Consider the following 19,394-nt stretch of genomic DNA (forward strand, 5'->3'; position numbering starts at 1 on the left):
CGGAATCGCGATTGTCTGTCCGTGGAGGACGAGGATCTCATTTCAACCCCCGTGCGTTCCGTCCACGTGCGTGAAAATGCGCGCGAATAGGGAAGGTGCGCCTCGTCGTCGGATCCCTTGGGTCCTCCTGAGGATATTCCACCTGGTCGACAGTCTTTTTCCCTTCTCCTATCCGGGAGAGAAGGACGAGCTTGCGCCTTGAGCTGAGGTTCGCGGTGGGACGTGAGAACGGCAAGAAAGAGAAAGATAGAGCGAGGACGAGGGACATAGAGGCATCGTGTTCAGAGAGAGAGTTTAGAGTCTGCGAGTCGAAGTCACGGCTGACAGAACCGTATTGAGAACGAGAGGAAACGGCATTGAAGGGGATTGAAGGAGCGAAAAGGACGATAGTTGAGGAGGAGAGGAAAGAGGGAAGAGGGTAAAAGGAGTATGAAAAGGGGCGAGAGGTAGCGTATAGAATAGACGAGCTTTTTCGGCAGGCGCGTTCGAAGTGGCGGGGGTTGGCGAAACGGGGGTGTAAGGAGAGCGCCAGGCAGAAGACAGGAGAGGCAGGAGAGCCGGGAGAGACGGGAATCGGAGGGGCGAGTGGTTCGCTCGGTGGGAGAAACAGGAGACCCGGGCAGTGCAAGCCGGGCAGCCTGCCCGACGATATCGTCGCTCTAGATATAACGGTGATTCTATTTTTTTGTTTGTCTATTCTCCGTCAAGTTGGTCGCTCGCCGCGAGTTTTTCTTTGCGCGTCTAATAAAGCGGGCATGCGCGCTGTCGCTTTTTCCAGCCACGGAGAATCGCGTACAGGCACACCTTGTACTTAGAACTTGACACATACCTATAAATACACATATATACATACGCGTACACACAGGTATACACGTACATCAGGTACACGCAACGCGTGAACATACGTGTCCGCGCGCACACATTAACCACGCATAGACACTAAAGCCAACTACGGGAAACAGAGAGTAAAGAAATACACTATTTGTTAAAAATACACGTATCGCTACTTAAGTGGCCACGTACGTTTGTAGAATATACGGGAGCACGTGTATCCATCCGGAGGGGCAGCTGAACGCGAGAGCGCGGCTGAAAGAACGCACGCATTTCCCCGCTCGGAAGCTTCCGCAGCTTTCAAGTAACAGGTTGGTCATTCCGGCTCTTCTCTTAAAACCGCTTTCGCGCGTTTCCATCGACCTCTCGAGTCGCGATTACTTTCACCGTCTCATCTCTCTATGCTTCCTTATCGTGTACTTCAAATCGATGTCAAATCATCGACGTACATTTCACGCGTTCCAACGTGAATCCAACAAATCGGTTCTCCTCGTTACAGGAGAGATGATAATACGTATTCGTTCTCGGTTCACGTTTCGATCAGACGATACGCTCGATCCATAAAGTGGACTAGAAACCGTTCAACGGAATAGAAATGTTTCCGTCTGGTATAATTGGAAATGGTTCGCCTAATTGGTTGCCGTCGATGTGTTTTTCATCGTGGCCGATCCCTGAATAGCCGAACCGATGACACTGGTAATTAATTGGCCGAGGGTTCTTTCGTCTTTTAAACCTTCATACTTCGATTCTACGGCATGTGTGGTTTTCCGTGGGAAACGAGCCACGCATGCAAACGTAATTTCGAGATGGTTTTGATCCTGTTTTAATCGACTAATTTCCGCTCCTATTTCCCCGATTCCCCAGGAACGTTCCATTCTGTCGACGATCTCTTGTGCTTTTCGCCCCTTATCACGCGGTTGCCTTCGCCTCGGGTGTACATTGATCGAATGTTCGCCGAACAAAAAGAACAGCTGCTTGTTAATTACTTTTCAACGATTCTCATGGTTTCGCGATTGCATGGCGATCTTATCGTTTGGATTCGTTGGTCGCGCTAATCTGCGAACGAGAGTAAGATGGAACGTTGCGAGAGAAAGCGAAATTGCATATTTTATTTTTAATGTTAACACTAGATACATTTGCGAGCGTCGTGACGCGCGCATTGATTGCACGCGACGCGTGTAACAGGTCGTGTTAGCAAACACAATCGAATAAATTAACAATCCAGCTCGCAGATACGGGCTTTCTGTACATTTTGTTTGACAGCATTTAATGTTCGTAATATCGCTAAATGAAACGTATGTCGCCCCATTTCTAGTTCATTTGAAATAGCTAACGAAGTATACTCGCAATCATAAATTGGACATTCGTTAGTGTTTAATTTAATTTTTATAAAAATGGTTTTGCTATAAGATCTTTAAAGCGTAACATAGTTTAATTCTGTTGTTTTATAATACAAACGATTAACGAGCATCAACTTTATTTTGTAAGTACAACTTATTTATTCTCATTCTAAATGTACTAGTTCTAGTTGTAAGTGTCCGCTGATTTGGACAGAAGCGTATCTGATGATGTTCTCTTAAAGTATTTACGTGATTTCAAACAATTTTTCGTTTGATAAGTGATACTCGACAAGTTGCACAATTATACTTTTAGCAAAGTAGAGTATTTTTTGGATTCAAAATCCGATAGTAATGAAAATTTCACGATGTAAACGGATATGCTTTTTAATATATAAAAAGTGTTATATAATTATTATAAAATATTGGTTAAAATGAGTATGTAAGCGTAGTGAATATGTTGTTGAAAAGAGATGATTCCTGAATTTACGTACACTTTTAGTACGTAGGTAAAATGAAGATAATCTATAGCAACATGAACACACATCTATACACGATCTATCGTTTTGGTGGTATATATTTTTCGTTGACCCACATTCACTTCTTGTTTTATGAAACCGAAGAATTATTAAAGATCGCATAGGATTCTTTTTTATCATCTGAATTCGTTTATTCAGATAATTTGTTAAAAACTAAACACTTGTTTCGTTAAAGAGCGGTACTTATGCTTCTACCAAGGCAAAATTTGCATCGTCGTATCTGATTCAGTTTTAGCGGAGAAATAATAATCGACTGATACAGACAATAAACAAATGCTACTATTTTCTTTGAAATAATAGTATTATTATAATTTATAAAATTGTAAATTTCTAGATCGTTTCTTCAAAATAATTATATATCTAAATATGAAGGCAATATTAGCAAAATAACTGTAATTACTTTCCTATCTATCAGTTTTACATATTTCTGTCATACCCATATTTTCATTTCAATGTGCTCAACTGTACTTTCAATTTTACCTAATAAAGTATCAGAAAGTGAACGTGTAGCACTGGAAGGAAGCTTTTTGTTATCAATTAATGTCTACTCGTTCAAAAATTATATTTCACTGTAATTCCTCGAATTACATAATTTTACCTTCTATTTTCCATATATTTTCCATATGTTACCATGTATTTTTTCATCGGAGAAACACGCAAGAAGTTACATGGATTAATTAATTAACGAACGTCGCGGCAATTTTCCCCACGGATTTTCTTCGATTTTATCGTCGACGAAATCGCGTGCTGAGTTCGCGCGCTAGGTCTGCTAGCTTTCTTGATGGCAATTTTCCTACATCTTATCGTCACGTACGAAAGTTTACGGCGGATCAGGTTGTGTTAAGATTAAGTTTTTCGTTCGAATTTTCCGAAGGGATTTATACTCGATCCAATTTTGATTTTCGACGCAATGCTTCTGCAAGCGCTTACGATGTTATCTATCGATCGATCTGTTCGTCAAATTGCGAATTCATGACAATTTCGTCGATCTTCAGTCCTCCTGTAATTACATTTCTTATTAAACATTGGTAGCTATATTCCCCATTGATTGTGTATTTTTCCTATATCGATAAACATGTTTGCAGTTCACATTTTAACAGTTAATCGTGATAAAAGTGAATATCTCCTTGTGATTTTTATCGTGATTATTCCATTATTCTATTTATGACCTTCCGAGGCGAACAATTCTCGAATAAGTGCGAATTATTTTTACATTTGATAAATTTGGCTATGTGTGTGAGAGAACTCTATAATCGAATAAGTGGACGAGTGATTAAGAAGCTAAGATTAACTGAAGTTTTATGAAAGTTTGATGCATTCGTGAAAATAACGAAGAACGTCGAAGAAAGCTTATATAGTACAATCTAATTATTTCTGAAACTTGCAAAGCGAACTGCGAAACGTCTACTATGAAGGAAATAAATGATCTGGACAATTCCACGAATAAACATGAGAATTTAGTCACGAACAGTATTAATGTTATTATAAATTTAAGATATATAACGTGCTCCTAAATGAAATTTAAAAAACCGCTAAGAGTAACGTTGAACAAGAATATTGCATTATATAAATTAAGATATTGCATGTAGATTAAGAAAATAACCATTGAAAATTTTATACGGAAAAGTTCATGTGGAATCTAAGAATCAGTTACAACGTTCTTTAAGTTTGATCGAATTACAAGTTTACTTTTTTTCTATTTCAGCAATGATACATCATGTATCGTGTCGTTTCGGACAAACAACTAATTTTACTTGCTTATCTCATCGATCATAATAACCCACCTCTCTGCCTCTCAGTCCATTGTATCAAACTATTAAAATGCATATTCTCTTTATACGTAACTTCGATGCTCGTAACTATACCTATTGAAAGGATATTAAACAAAGAACAGTCGTGTATAAAGAAAATAGAAAATCCTGCAATTACGCAATCGTCGAACACTGTGTTTACGCGTTAAAACGCATTCTTCGAGTGGTTGAAAGAACCGAGTCAAGTGATCCAGTTCAGGTCTTTGTTCTTTTCTTTTTCATTCTCGAAGCGTACAGTTAACGAGCCGTTGAAAAGTAGGATGGAAATGTGGTTGGCGTAAGAGATTAGTCGGACACTCGTGCCGAGACTGGTCGTTTTCTATGTCGCGACGGCGCAGCGGATATGTAACAGAGTTGCTGAGTAACTTGGACTTTACAATCTCGAAAACGCAAATTAATCCGTGCCCGGAGTTTCGCTCGGAAGCAAAGCAAACGCTCAGTCGCATGGTTTCCTTTGTATTTCGCGGAATTTGCTCGCCTTTGCTCCTTAGTTCGCGAGTGTACACGCTTCCGGGCCCGTTCCTTCTACACCTTGGTCGTTTCTTTCGTCGGGAATCGCGACGTAAACCATGAACGTTTCTATTGTTCCGAGCGATTCTTCCAAGATCGTTTAGTATCGACGACAGCACGCTGAAAGGAAGCAAGGAATCTCGTACGTATTCGCACCTCGACCCATCTCACCCTTCTTTAATAACACGGTTGCCTGTGGACGACGTCCCTTCCCTCTCGCCTTTTCCTTTCCGTTTCTCTCGCATGAGGAATACTAGCTCCGCCAAGAAACTTACGACCCTCTGTCCCCGTCCTCTTTCTCACTTCTCTTTCTCACATCTTCCCGGCAATATCGCGATTCTGTGTGGCGGACAGATCGTTCGTGAGCTTCTTCGGAATCCATCCCGTACCTTAAGACCAGGTTCTCGCGTGGGAGGACCTGAATAGGATCTCTCGTATTTTATTTTTTAGCTGGCTGAAGTATATTTTTAGCTTGCTCAGTGATCGGTAGCTTGACATTTGACCGGGCGCGTAGGCTTTTCTTTGAACTTTCTACGGAACGCGTCGAGTCAGATAACTTTCCATGCCTGTTACCCTTGAAAGGCTTTAATTAATGGAGCAACTATTTCGCAAGATTTAAGATGTTACAGAGGGTAAATAGATTGGTAAAGAAGGGACGAGGAGCTCGATTTGGCCGAATCGCGCGATACTCTCGTGTAATTCTTAGTTTCTGCGCCAAGTCGTTACGATCCTTCGTGAAGAATTAACGTTGCCGCGGAAATTTATCGTACGATTTGTTCCATGCTTGTGTTCCCCCATTTTATCTATCCACGTGGAAATCGGAGCGAACGAGCGTTTGCTCAAGCCCTGGTAAATTGCAAGGTATATTTTACACGCGTTTCATCAAACTCATGTTACTGTTACGTTTTCAAGTCGCTCGTGTCGCGGATCGTGAATGAACGTTTATGATAAACGTCTAAACGTCGGACAAATATTTTTGTTCGCCAACTTGTGAAACAGGCCGAAGGCTACGCGCAGCAGAGTATGCTTTACGGCGAAAGAAAATGTTTGCGGAAGAGGGGAAATATATCGGTTATGCTTTGTCAAGGGTAAAACAAAATGGATAAATTATAAAAATAAACAGATAAGACGGACGCAGTTGAGAGACTCGGTGGAAAAGTGGTGCAAGTGTATCTTTCTTTAGAAACGAAAGAAGCACGGGTAACGATGTTATAAGATCTATATTTATTTAAAGGATTTCAGAATGAATTTCCAAGCCTTTACGAATGCGTATAATAATGAGTATTTCAAGTTTGAAAACGTATAGAGATTCCCGTTACAGTTTAACTTTATGTATGGCATTTTCAAATTAAAGATCTTGTCATGTGTTCCAACTTTTCCTTCAGTTCTTTAATTGTATCTGAATACGATAGAGATTCATGTATTTATCCAACTTTTCTAAATTGGAATTTGATTTTTTAAACAGGAATTAAAGATTGTTTATTAACACTTTATAGCTTATAAATTATCCATATATTTATATATTTTCAATTTATATATATCCAATTGTTCGTCAGTGTGGTTAGTGTATTTTATTATCGTAAAATAGTTACCCGCTTTGAATGTGAATTGCTAGCTTTCCTTAATTCGATTAAATCTACATATTTAGCCTTTTGCCTATAAGCGAATGAAATTCAAATTACAGGTAACGAATTTTCATTCTACAAAATCAAGGTATTCGTTCTCGTTGTTGGTAAAATATTAAAATCTTTTACTTTTAACCTCGCGAGCACTTGAAAGGAACGCCTCTGGGAATCTCGAGATGTTTAAAAGGATAACAAAAAGAAGCATAGTTCATACAGTAGAATTAACTTGTATCGTTAACGTGATTTTGCGAGATAATTGGGATACTCCGACGCATAATTCTGTTCGAGTCTCGTAAATATCTTGAAAAGCTTTTTCACAAATTGAGCTGCAATTACTTAGTTCCGATACACGTCAAGCTTCCACGGTGATTGGCCGGATTTTTAAAACGGTTTAAAGTTAGACTTTAATGTCCGATAATGTAATACCAAGACGTGATGACAGATTGACATTTTCTCATTTTCGTAAATTAACGCAAGTTACAGTATTGCTCTCGAACGCCCGTTCCACGTATAAACTTGAAAGCGCGTGACAATGTCGATGCAGTTGACATATTGACATCTTAACGCATTGATATCATGACATTTTAGCACTGGCTATGGTATCACCTTTGGTGTCAAGTATGTTCGTCGGTCGGACGAAAAATCGCAAAGAAATTACTACACTACCAACTACGCGTACGAAACTAAAAAAATCTCCCGTTTAAATTCGTTATAAATAAAAGCGTTTTATTGGGAGATTAATTTTGTTTATGTATATATATTTTTAGCTATTTGATTTGCATTATCGAAATATTCAAATTATTCTCCGAGAGGACTGATATTAACGAGAGCCACAGTGAATCATGTTTCGGTCAGAGGTTTCTCAATGAGAATCCTGTCCTTTTGGAAAACGATTCCGACGTTCCGTTGGTAGATACAACAGAGTCAACAGACGTCCGAGAAAACGTCAGTACATCGGTAGTATCAGTAGTATCCGATCCATAGTTCCTGATATCCGATATCACTTTGCTATTCAACTACTTGCTTTCTTCGATGCACGTTGTATCGTTGATTTTCTTTCCAAAGGGTTTTGCGATATTGGGAAACTAACGATTGGTTTAATAAACTGTGCATTTGTTATTGAATCTATTATTTCCGATAAGGACTGTATCGTCGAATGATTCTGGTGTTTCGATAAAGCTAAAATCTAAGAATCCTATTTTTATAATATGTTACAGTGTTCACGTAATATCAGAATTATTTTACCAAAGAATCTGGAAATTGTCAATAGTATCAAAGACAAATCGAAGAGACTTTTTCCAGTAATGAATTTTTATTAATGGATCACGACGCATATCTAGTAATTCAGAGAGGATAAAAGCGAAATATCTACAAAGAAACTGATTCATTGCTATTCGAGGATTAGAAAACATTGAACGTCTGTCAATTGTTCCAACCGAATAATACAGTACATTACAGCGTGTACGATTAAAGATACTTGTGTCCGATATTTTATTTCGCTCACTGCAAGTTCATTCAGAAAATATTTCACAAGATATACGTATTGGATTGCAGGGCAATCCAATAACCGAGAAATTTACAGATGCACGCTCGAAAATTCACAACACCGAAATAAGGATTTGTTTCAGATACATAAAACTGTTCTTCATATTTGGAGTGATAAAACGCCATCGATAATTTATTAACAATTTATTATACGCTTTTCATTGACCGCTACAATGAACATTGTTCAGTTCAAGAAATATCTTCCAATGTTTGTAGGAGTTTCGCATTCGCCGACTATATCTAGTAGAAGGGGAATCAAGAGAACGAAATAAAGCGTTCGAATAATCGAAACTCTCGAGGTAATGTTTCATAAAATCATGTGTGAAATATTGCTGTTTCTTTGAAATATTCTGTTTCGCGGGATACTATGTATGTTGCACTTTATATCGTGAATACATTTATCGTTCACGTTCCATTTCACGTTCCACTGCGAATGGTTATTCGAACGCAAAATCGGTTCATCTGAAACACATGCAACGAATTTTTCTTTTTTAACGTAAGGCTTTTATTTTTTCGTACAGTATTCATTCTATTAAACATACATATTTTTAATCCAATAGAAATCGCTATCATACGTGTATACATAGATGCATAAATACATACATACATACATTCATACATACATACATACATACATTCATACATACATGCATTCATACATACATACTTTACGACTTGTATAATTTTTCGACTTGTATCGTGTAATTTTGTAGGGTTAACGACCAATCGGCTTTCTTTCTCGTTAACGATTCTTCATGAATATTTCAACGAGCTTCTTGGGGAATTGCCGTTATAATTTTCCACAGTGGTGTGTATCACCTTACTTACTTATTGCAGGAAGGTCATCGGTTGGCCTAGTTCCTTGGTGGCGGCCACGCGATCTGCTGAACATCCTCTCTCATCCATTTTCTCTCGTTCTGTTTCGTATCTTCCCCTGACGAGTCTTGCCCCTCTTGTTTCACGGTTCATGTAGTATTACTTCTACTTACTACTACTTTCAGGATAATAGCAATAATAAACAGAATGAACTGAGAGATCATGCAGCTTGCTAACACGAGGAATTGCTCGACCTTGAAATCCTGTAAGCTTTGATTTCGAAATGCTAATCTTACGCTTGTTTATGAGCACTGTTTACGATATCGCAAGTTTATTCCTGTTAAGCTCGATAGTGAATTATAGTCTATACTTGTAGAAATTGTATAAGCATTAGTGTGATATTATACGTAAAGCAAGCGATATAAGATCCGATGATATCGTTTAATTATATCGATCTGTTTAATCAATCTGTTTTTTATACTACTAAACTTTTATTTTCTCACCTATTTTTTAAGACCTTTGATCATCGGCATGGTATAATCTAATCTCTCTTGTAAATGTCAATCGATGAGTAGTTAGCATAAGTTTGATATTCTATCGGATTATTATTCTTCATGTAGTGAGACCTCCGATATCGGAGTTGATAGAGGGACATGATCGTTCGGATTAGGGTACTTTTACATAAAGAAACTAATTATTTATTATCAGGAGTAATATCGTTACTAACGATAGCAAAGAACAATTTTTCTATTAAATCGGATAAACACGTATTAAGTTGCTTTGAATTGTATCCTATTTGTGGCTTAGACCACTTAAATGATCTTTCCCTAATACCGTAAATGCTTCGAAGAGGGAATGCCTTCAACAATAGGTTTACGTACATTTTTACGACTTTTGCAACACTGTGACCGTTTTCTAGCTTTTGAAGTATCTCTCGTTCCGTTTTAACTGTTAGTATCTATTATACGTTTTCTTCTTGATGCCATTTTATAAACGGTATTAACGCATATAATACCGTTTTCATATTATAGCAACAAAGGAAATATATATTGTTAACAGAACGTTCAGATATCTGAATAAAAAAGAATCTTTCAATGAAGATTGATATAACGATAGGTAGTTCATATAATTATGCTAACATGTACAGGATGAGTTATTTCTTTAATTTCTTCCAAATAATTATTCGGGAATTCAAACGTCCGTGTAGCTAAATTAATTGAATATCCTATAGTAAATGTCCGTAATAATGAAGTTTCTAATTATCTTGAAATCTATCAGCCATGGATATACTATACTTCAATTCAGTTTCTCCTAATGATAGTCAATTAACGAGTCGATACACCGTCATCTGCGTGCACACGACGTCTGAAATGATTGCAGGAAGCAACGCAACAACGTAACTGGCCGCGTATCGATATCACGATACAAATCAGCACCGGCTGTTATCGTGATCGGTTGTCGACGGCAGAACAACAATTTCGCCGAGTGATTACTCGATCGGAAAAGCTGCTCGAGGATCTTCTCTCTTTCTCGGCCATTGAAGGATACGGTGGTCGATAGAAAAACGCGCTTGCGTTTCCTATTTCTCCGGAATATGAGCGTGAACATGATGATCGGTTGACCCAGTTTCCTCCGGTTTGAACATCAGTTTCGGATTCGTTGGAAATTAGGCTGTGAAGAACAGCGAAGAGGATGTTCACCGAAGCTAACGACTGCAGCAAACCAAACAGCCGCGCGTTGGAATTGTGTCGATTCTTTCTCGAGAAAGTTTCCCGCAGCCACGCGAGACCACCAGTTTTAATTTTGAAACGAAACGTCACGAGTGAACTTTTTAGAAGACTGGTGTATAAGAAGGGAAAAAATCGCTGGAAAATCTTCGCTCGTTTTCTCGTTTCGTTCGAAGAAAGTTTCGTTTTTTTAGAACGCGTTCAGTTCCACGAAGGTTGCAGAAGTTTCGCGTGCTCGACGTTTTCCAAGTCTCGACCGATGGATTTTTCGTGTTTATGTTCGCTGTATTGGTCTTTAATGCGTTCGCGATCGGGGCAAATTGAACTGTAATTACGTTTTCAATGATGCACGTGGCTTTCTTATTACGGAATTACACAAATCGATGTTCTACTTTTTTCCTTGCGGTCGGATGAATTGTGGAAATTAAAGCCTATACAAATGTCTGTTTTTTGGACGTGTGGTAACCGCACGGTGTTGGAATAGCAATTTCGACATCGATAATTTTCCCGCATACGGTATATCACGCGTATCTTCGTTCTCCAGCGCAAAAGGAAAGAAACGAACGAGCGTATTAATGAAAAATAAAAAAGCGAACTTGTGGTATGGTGGTAGAGAGAGAGAGATTACCCTTTATGTTAAAAATCCGTGACCGCCTCTGTGCGGTTTTCCGATGGCGAACGAAACGTTTGAAACATAGCTAGAAAGTATTCATAGAAATTTTCGTCACTGCAAAGAAGAGAAGAATTCTATATTCAAACGAACAGAGAAGAATAAAATCCGCGAATATCGTACACGGTGCGCTTCAATCTGTGTTCCGCATTACCTAATGCCACAAACACAAGCATAACTTGAGATTTACGACGAGATCGTTTAAGTAGCCAAGTGCACGAAATTTTAGTTTCTGTCCGATTAAATGCAGTTCTACCGGTAGAATCGGCTTATCTAAACACGAATCTCTATGATATGAATGTAAAGCCGCGAACAGCAGAGAAAAATTAACGAATTCCTATTATGTCTTCTAATTACTTAAAACATTTAGCGTCGGTTTCCTTAAAATCAAAGTATCCTATGAAATAATGTTATTCTATGTTTTCTTCTTATTTTTATAAAGGAATCGCTCCAAGTCCTCTTGTACATATTATTCGATCAGATTCTGTGTAAAACCACTAACAGAGCTCCTCCGTCTGAGTAACAAGTGCCATTTTATTAGGAGTCCACGCGCGCGCCGTTAAATCTCTTTTACTCTGTCTGTTCGCCTCTTGCGCTGCTTTCCTGGCCGTCGTGAAAACACATCTCTTCACCGCCTTGAAAACTTATATATATATATACATGTATGTATACATGTGTATATATACATATATACACACACATATATATATATATATATATATATATACACATACATACATGTATATATGCGTCTTTTCTCGATCATAAGTCACATAGTAGGGGCGAAGGGAGAGTTGCGTAAAGGAAGGTAAGCAGAAGCCGCGGCGTTTCGCTCAGTCAGATCGACGTAAAAGTAGAGAGCTTTTGATGGTATCAAAGGAGCCATTATGCGTTTTCGTGTATTCGCTGCATCGAATATCCCCGGGCCCTTTAATGTTCCTTAGACGAAACTTTCTACGACGTCGATATGCTTGGCTGCAATGAAAATGTGCGGATGATCTTTATATCGCCGCTTCCCGTTTTATTGGAATAAATTTATCGGTGCCGTTTTACTGTTATATTGATTGCTACTGGTTCTCTTTGAATATTACTTTCTACGGTGACATTCATAACGAAGAGGCAAGGGTATCTAATTGTTAAAGAAAGAAGGCTTTGATTCCACGCAATGAAAAGTATCATCGGTTAAAAAATATTACGTACGATTAGCCTTCGTTAAATATATGATACTCTGGGAAAAAAGTATTCTTAACAAAAAGTTATCTTTATATCTCATTTTCTTTATGATACCATTCGAGTTTCATCAGGGGTTCCTTTCATACCGCTAATAACAAAGAGGATAATTAGGCGCCCTGTTGTGAATGATACCTACTATATCTCGCGTAGTCGATCTAATATCACGGACAGGGGCGAAACAAAACGAAAGGTCCAATTAAACTAAATGCTCGTAAAGAGTAGACTTAGTTTAGCGGAGTTTTATGTATTTATAGGAAATTCGAAGGCGTGCAGGTGTATGTAACGCACGTAAAGTACAAAAATTAAGTAGGCGGAATTAATCTGTGCTTAGGTTTCGTTCTTTTAATTATATTAATAAAAATGCGAATTTGTATAAAAATTCGCAGCCTATTTACAGCGAATATAAAAACCATCATTTACTTTTTCTATAAACAAATAACATGGGATTCGTTTTTTAATAGTCTCGTAACATGTACCAGTTTTGCGAAATAGCTGGTACTTCCTAATTAAATTTCATGTTCCGTATTCGCTGATCAAAAGACTCCAAAGCGTACTCTCTTTGATGCAATAAAACTAATAAGCGTTCTGTAAATTTCTTTAATATTCTATATATATCTATATATATACATCTCCTTGTTCCGTGGTCCTTGGGTGACGCAACAAGTCTTAAAGGATCAGAAAGAACTTCGTTTCAAAGAAACGTTTCTCGAACTTTGACATTTGAACAATTACATTCGATTAGCAATAAGTTTAGTATAATTGCAAGCCCTATAATCATAGAAGAATGCAATATTCTCGATAACGATTTAAGATTCGTTGTATAATCGCATCTTCCCCGCTTACTCTGCTTTCACAATTTTCCTCTATTTTTAATGAATTTTATTCTCGCATCAAATATAAGGGAATTCTTTGTAAAATTATGCAAAGGAATAGACTTATATATTACGCTTATTCCTATGTCTATTTAAAAAAATGTTACGAGCATTTGACGATCATTTTTCGCTGTACCTGAGTGTACAGCAAAGTACAGTAATAGGTTTTCGCTTTTCATTAGCAGCTGTTTTTTTATTATTGCTATTAATAGATATGACTGCTTCGTCTGTCTTCGCTATCGTTATCAACAGTTTATACCGAATAATTGGCAAGTACACTTGAATTTCGCGTTACGCAATGTTACATACGAAACGAAATGTTTGTGCTCAGTATTTTCGACTTATCGACAAGTTGATCTATATCGGCTTTTCTGACACACGCAACATCGAACGATAGAAAACCTTAGAACGTTTCAGTCTATGTTTCATCATCGCCAGTGTACGTCTCTCTTTATCGCGATGCAACGCGAGCATAAAGTTCATGAAATATCTGAAACCCGATGCGCACCGCATTGATTGGCAAAACGAAAAAGAACGTCCGAGTTTTGAACGTTTTCAAGCATCATCTATTGGCGGAGAAAACAATGCTCGATGAAGGTAAAAGTGCAATTCGTGGTGTGACGAACACATGAAACGAAAAATGTAATTAAATACTTTGTCTTATAGAAGTCGGGAGTATGAAATAATTTCACATTTTCTGGAAACGTGGTTATTATTAATTCACTCGTTCCTGAAACATTTACATGTTTCTGTCGTCGAAAGATAACTACTCGCTTGTGCAAAATGCAAGAAGAGAAGGTGTAAAAAGTATACAGAATTCACGTAATACGCAAAGCAAGGAAAAACCGAAGCACAAGCACGCATTTGCATTTGATCTTGTTACGACCCTTGAATCTTTATTTTCCGATCTTGTTCTTACTTCTATAAATACTTTTAAATGTTCAATACGAAATTGAAACACAAGAATTCACATTTATCATTAACGATTCTTGCTCAAACTTCTGAGAAGTACTTTTTCGATATTAAAAAGAATACAACGGATCGAGATCGACTTGAAGAACGCGGTAGGATTAAACTAGTAGCAGGAGTGGATCTAGAAGCTGCGTATGAAGTTCTACTTGGTGACGACGAATTACGTGAGATAAATCTAGTCTTCTTCGGGTTAAAACACGGGTATCCGAGAGAATTTCAGGATGTCGGCATCGCTCTTACAAACGGAGAATTTCGTGATACGATAAAGACCATTTAGAGTCGTAGAAAGTCAAAGTCAGACTTCTACAAAGCCAGAATTGTCAGAGGTGTACGAGAGAGCAGAGAGCAGTCGCAGTTACAAAGTGGCAAGATAAATTCAGACCGCCGAAGGTTGCAGCGTTGAAGAATGAACCGGCGCGAGTGCTTCGTAGCATAAATCTCCGCCTGAAACCACCAATGGAAACTCGTCGGTGCAATTGCTATTAAAATTTATGTACCGAGCTATCCATTATTTCAAATATACGAGAAGTTTAAACGAGCTTCGCGACCGATCAGCAAAACCGTCCATCTCCATCGCTGATCCATTCCTGAGCGACATACGCTATTGCTCATAAGCATCTGGACAGTTTGATAGATTTGTGGTACGGATTATACTTCTTCGTTTTATCAATATCCCAGTTATACTGCACACGTCCACAAGTGTATGGAGATTTTGACCGACTTGCGTTAGCAATATATGTAAACGTTATTTATTATTTTCATTTATTCATCATTATAATCCTTGGCTTTCGGATTAGGATGGTTCCCAGTTAACATTGATATTTTATTACATCGATTACTTATGCTACTTTATATTCCAACTTATCCTAATATAGTATACATATGGCAGTATGATACAATGTTAAATCTACGAACTAACGAATTAACGATAGCGGTCTTTACTATGTTATTCTGGGATTAAGAGATACGTCATGCGAAATTAACATTCTTTATTTTAAAACCTTATCCACGGATGAAAAAAATTGTATTTTACATTTTGGATTTATTTCTACAGAAGTAATCGCCTCCTGTCTACTCGTGCGATATATTCGGCCAACATTTTCCACGTCATTATAGACTGTTTGTTCAGAATTGTGTAATTTAGATCGTATCCTGTAAAAGATAGCTAAATATCTATCCAGACACACTTGAGCGGTAGCGTGCGATACTTTAGTTTCTCGCGAGTCTAAAAACGACGCTAAAAACGGCGACAAAGGAGGATAGCGACGTGGGCTTTGCAATGTCGCTCGAGGCAGGTCGTTTGAGATATTCCGGCGACAAACGGAGAACGTACTTTCGAACACCTGTAACTAGATCGATCGAAGAAGCCTTGCCGCAAAGCACGACACTCCATGTACATACCTACACGTCTTATGCGTGTTCATGTGCGTGTCTGGTCTAGTAGCGCCGCAGGAAAACATAATTTATCCTCGAGCAAGAAAAACTTACATAGTAAAACGGATTAAAGTAACGATGCTTTGCTATGGTGGACTGTGATGGAAACTAGCGGTGGACACCGTGCTCAGGTCTTTTTTTCCTCCGACGAGAGTCCAGAACGAATAGGGTTTCGGACACCTGTAGCTATATCGATCGGTCGAGGTCGGTCGACAGCCCTCGACCTCGAAACCACCCCTTTGCCAGTGGCACTCCAGAGAGGAGGGGAAGTTAAATTCAATCCTCTTTCCCTGCTGCTCGACCACATCGACAGCTAGCGACTCCGTCTTTTCCGCCTTGTACACCCGAGAAATTTAATGTTCTCTCGATCAGCCTGTGGCTGCTGCGTTAGTCTGGCTACGGGAACAAATGTGTCTGTGGCTCGATTTAGATCGAAGTTTGAAAAGGATTTCGGGAGAGGAAAAAAAAGTCAGGTGAAGAAGCTTTGTCACTGGATTACGTGCTCCTCGAACGAGATGCGTTGATGTGCGCATAGTTTTAGATCGGGATTTTGGTGCTTAGCCCGAATAAATGCTTGGTTATGCAAGAGTAATTAATTTGATGCGAAGATTCACCGCAGCCGTGAGTAGTTAGAATGGGTTAGTGTACGTTTGTGTTATTTCTCATTAAGGGATTAGCGTTGAATGAAGTTGAACTTTGAGCGTTCGTAATTGTGGAATATTAAAATGATGTTTGCTACGATGAAACAGTATCGAAAAGTTAATTCGTTTGTTAGGCAAATGTACAGAGTATTAGAAGAAAGCCGTGAGGCTTTTGGGTATTATAGTAGATATTAATTAACAGGAATAAAAATGTTCAGTCGATACAGATCGTAAAATTGATAGTTCTAATATAAGGTATAATTTTGTATTTTCTTCTTGGGATATGTAATGGTCCTATTTCATCTTCATATATCAATCAATCTGACACTATGTTTTTATCAGAGGAGAGCTAGTGAAGTTAGGTAATTCACGACAGAATTTTTGTTCAACTGTTAAATAATTGAGCAATATTCGCCCTGTAAATGTTATCGACGCTTTCGCTTCTCCCAACGGAAGAGGCACAATGTTTCCTGGAAAATTAAATCGTGAACTACTTTCAGTTTAAAATGCTGCCACGCGAATAATAAATTCTATCAATAATATTACATTAGTGGAACGAAAGTTCTCTCAACTTTTCTACCTTCGCAAAAAGAACGTGCGAAACAAGGAAGCGTTAATTTATAACGTAATTGAAAATGGTGCGCAACGTAGTTCAAGCTTTCATAAATAATATCCAGTTAAATGTTCACTGCAGCATAATTCAATTTCTTGCTAGATCTCATTAAAAAACTCTATAAAAGAGAAACGTATTCTACTTTTTATGGCTTATACTTTGGATGTATTTGTTATTATACTAGGCAATGTATCAAACAAACATAACATTTGCGAGGTGTATACATAGAACCATAATTTAACTGTGTTTATGCCCTTTCTTTCTTAAGTTGAGCGTGTGTTTTTGGAGCTACTAATCTTTATTCTAAAATCTTAATTGCCGTATAATATCGTACGACGAAATACAGGAAGTTAATACATTTATAGTCGTAGAATGCTTCAAGGGAGTATTATGTGAGAGTAATATTTACTATCGATTGAATTGTTTATGTACATTGTAAAGTGTAAGATAAATTACTTGTCATTGATATGTTAGTCTACTTATTCGCATTTTCGCGAAAATATTATTATTACGTGTCATGTTGTTTTTAGAAAAAAAATTAATGCTGACAAAAATTTCGTAGGTGAAGTCTGACAATGTATAGTAACCTCGTGTTATATTGCATCATCGATTTATTATTTTAAATATGAATTTTCGAAAGTGAGGAAAAAGTATGCTACATTAATTACATCTTTCGAAGCTTGTAACGGAATATCGATTCATATCATGCAAGTACCATAATATTGCAGGAGTGGCATACTATTGCTAATAAGGGAAATTGAGATACTAATGGACCACGTTTCTAAAAGATTGAATTAATTCAATAAATAGTTGTACGTATTTTATATAAAATAGAAAATAGTATATTAAACTAATATTTACGGTAGTAGTAAGACGAAGAAAAGATAAAAATAGACACATATATAGTATTAACTTAAGTTTGTAAATATTTATAGATATAAGTGTCCAAATAACGATTAAGAGATAATGATCTTAATGAAACCAAAACAGCACCGAAGAGGAAAGAGCGGAAACAAGAGAAATACAAGTTAATTAATCCTTTACTTTTATCAGAGATTAATCCAGGAATTACAGATTCAGAAACCTTCGTTCTATTTTTAAATTTTCTTATATATTTATACGTTAGCAACTTTGTACGAATCATAGGCAGAAAAATGACAGACAAATAGGTACGTATTTGTGACTACGAATTATCTCGGGAATGAAAGAATTAAGATCAGCGTAAAATCGAGTGTACGTATTCGAGCGATAAACAACGGAACAGCAATAAACAGCGTCGAAACAACGAACGTACTTCTGCTTATACTACCAATATCCTATTCGCTGGAAACTTCGCCGGTGTCGTTTTATCAACTTCAATTAACCATGCCGAAAAACGTTCGTAACAAACCGTTCGTCCGATTTTAATCCGTAAATCCGATGCACCGATTTTCGCGAGTAGTCTCGAGATGGTGGAACATTTTTACGATCGGAATATTCGGACGGTTTATTCGGTCCGTATATAGTAGAACTGAGATCATATGCAGAGAACGGAAACACGGGAACACGTAGCTCGGCTTGGCTTACAAATAACCGTGTGCATGGCAAACGTGTCAAGAAGCGGAATAACTTTCTGCCTCGGCAGCGGGCAAGCGATCGACTACGAAAACGTAGCCTGATTATGCATACAGGAAACTTCCAGCTGAGTTCTCGCTACCGGGTACACGCTCGGATACCCGATAACTTGTCGTAGATACTACTCACCTATCGACGATATTCGATCGGATATTCGTGCCGTTGCGTTCGATCGATTGCGTCGGGACGTCGCGTTAATTCGCCTCTTATCCTCCTCCGTGCTTCCTGATGAAATACATACGCATGTGCGATCCGATAAATCAACGAGAACTCGCGGAACGTCCGTAAACTCGCTCGGATCCACGAGTTCTCGCATTTCAGATTATCGAGCGGTGTTTCGACGTGTTCCACGTTCGCGCGGATCACGCGAGATTGCTTTGTTACACGTTCTCGCAGGGCCGACAGGGCCACCCCTGTGACCGTAATTTTTCAATGAGTTAAGTAAACATAGCCACGTTACTCACAGCCGGCTACAAAGGTGAATGCGTCTTATCGGACACAGATCGGACCTTCGACCCTCTATCGGGTCACCCCGATCGTTCGTAACATTTTTATGACGGCCTTATCGTGGCCAAGCCCTTTCTCTGCCCTCCCTATTTTCTGG

At 38.3% G+C, this 19,394-nt stretch overlaps 1 protein-coding gene across 9 annotated transcripts in view; it reads left to right on the top strand.

Moving 5' to 3' along the window:
* Positions 1 to 551: 551 nt before the first annotated feature.
* LOC100650471 (regulating synaptic membrane exocytosis protein 1) overlaps positions 552 to 19,394 on the top strand; it is a 151,178-nt gene continuing 132,335 nt past the window's right edge. For 6 of the 9 annotated variants that reach the window (XR_007224167.1, XR_002307756.2, XM_020863381.2 and 3 more), the window contains exon 1: positions 762 to 1,142. The gene's annotated coding sequence lies outside the window, so the exon portion shown is untranslated. The other 3 variants (XM_012310919.3, XM_048406089.1, XM_048406087.1) reach the window with 3 other exon arrangements.

The sequence above is a fragment of the Bombus terrestris genome, chromosome 1 (assembly GCF_910591885.1).
Source record: "Bombus terrestris chromosome 1, iyBomTerr1.2, whole genome shotgun sequence".
NCBI classification, from domain to species: domain Eukaryota; kingdom Metazoa; phylum Arthropoda; class Insecta; order Hymenoptera; family Apidae; genus Bombus; species Bombus terrestris.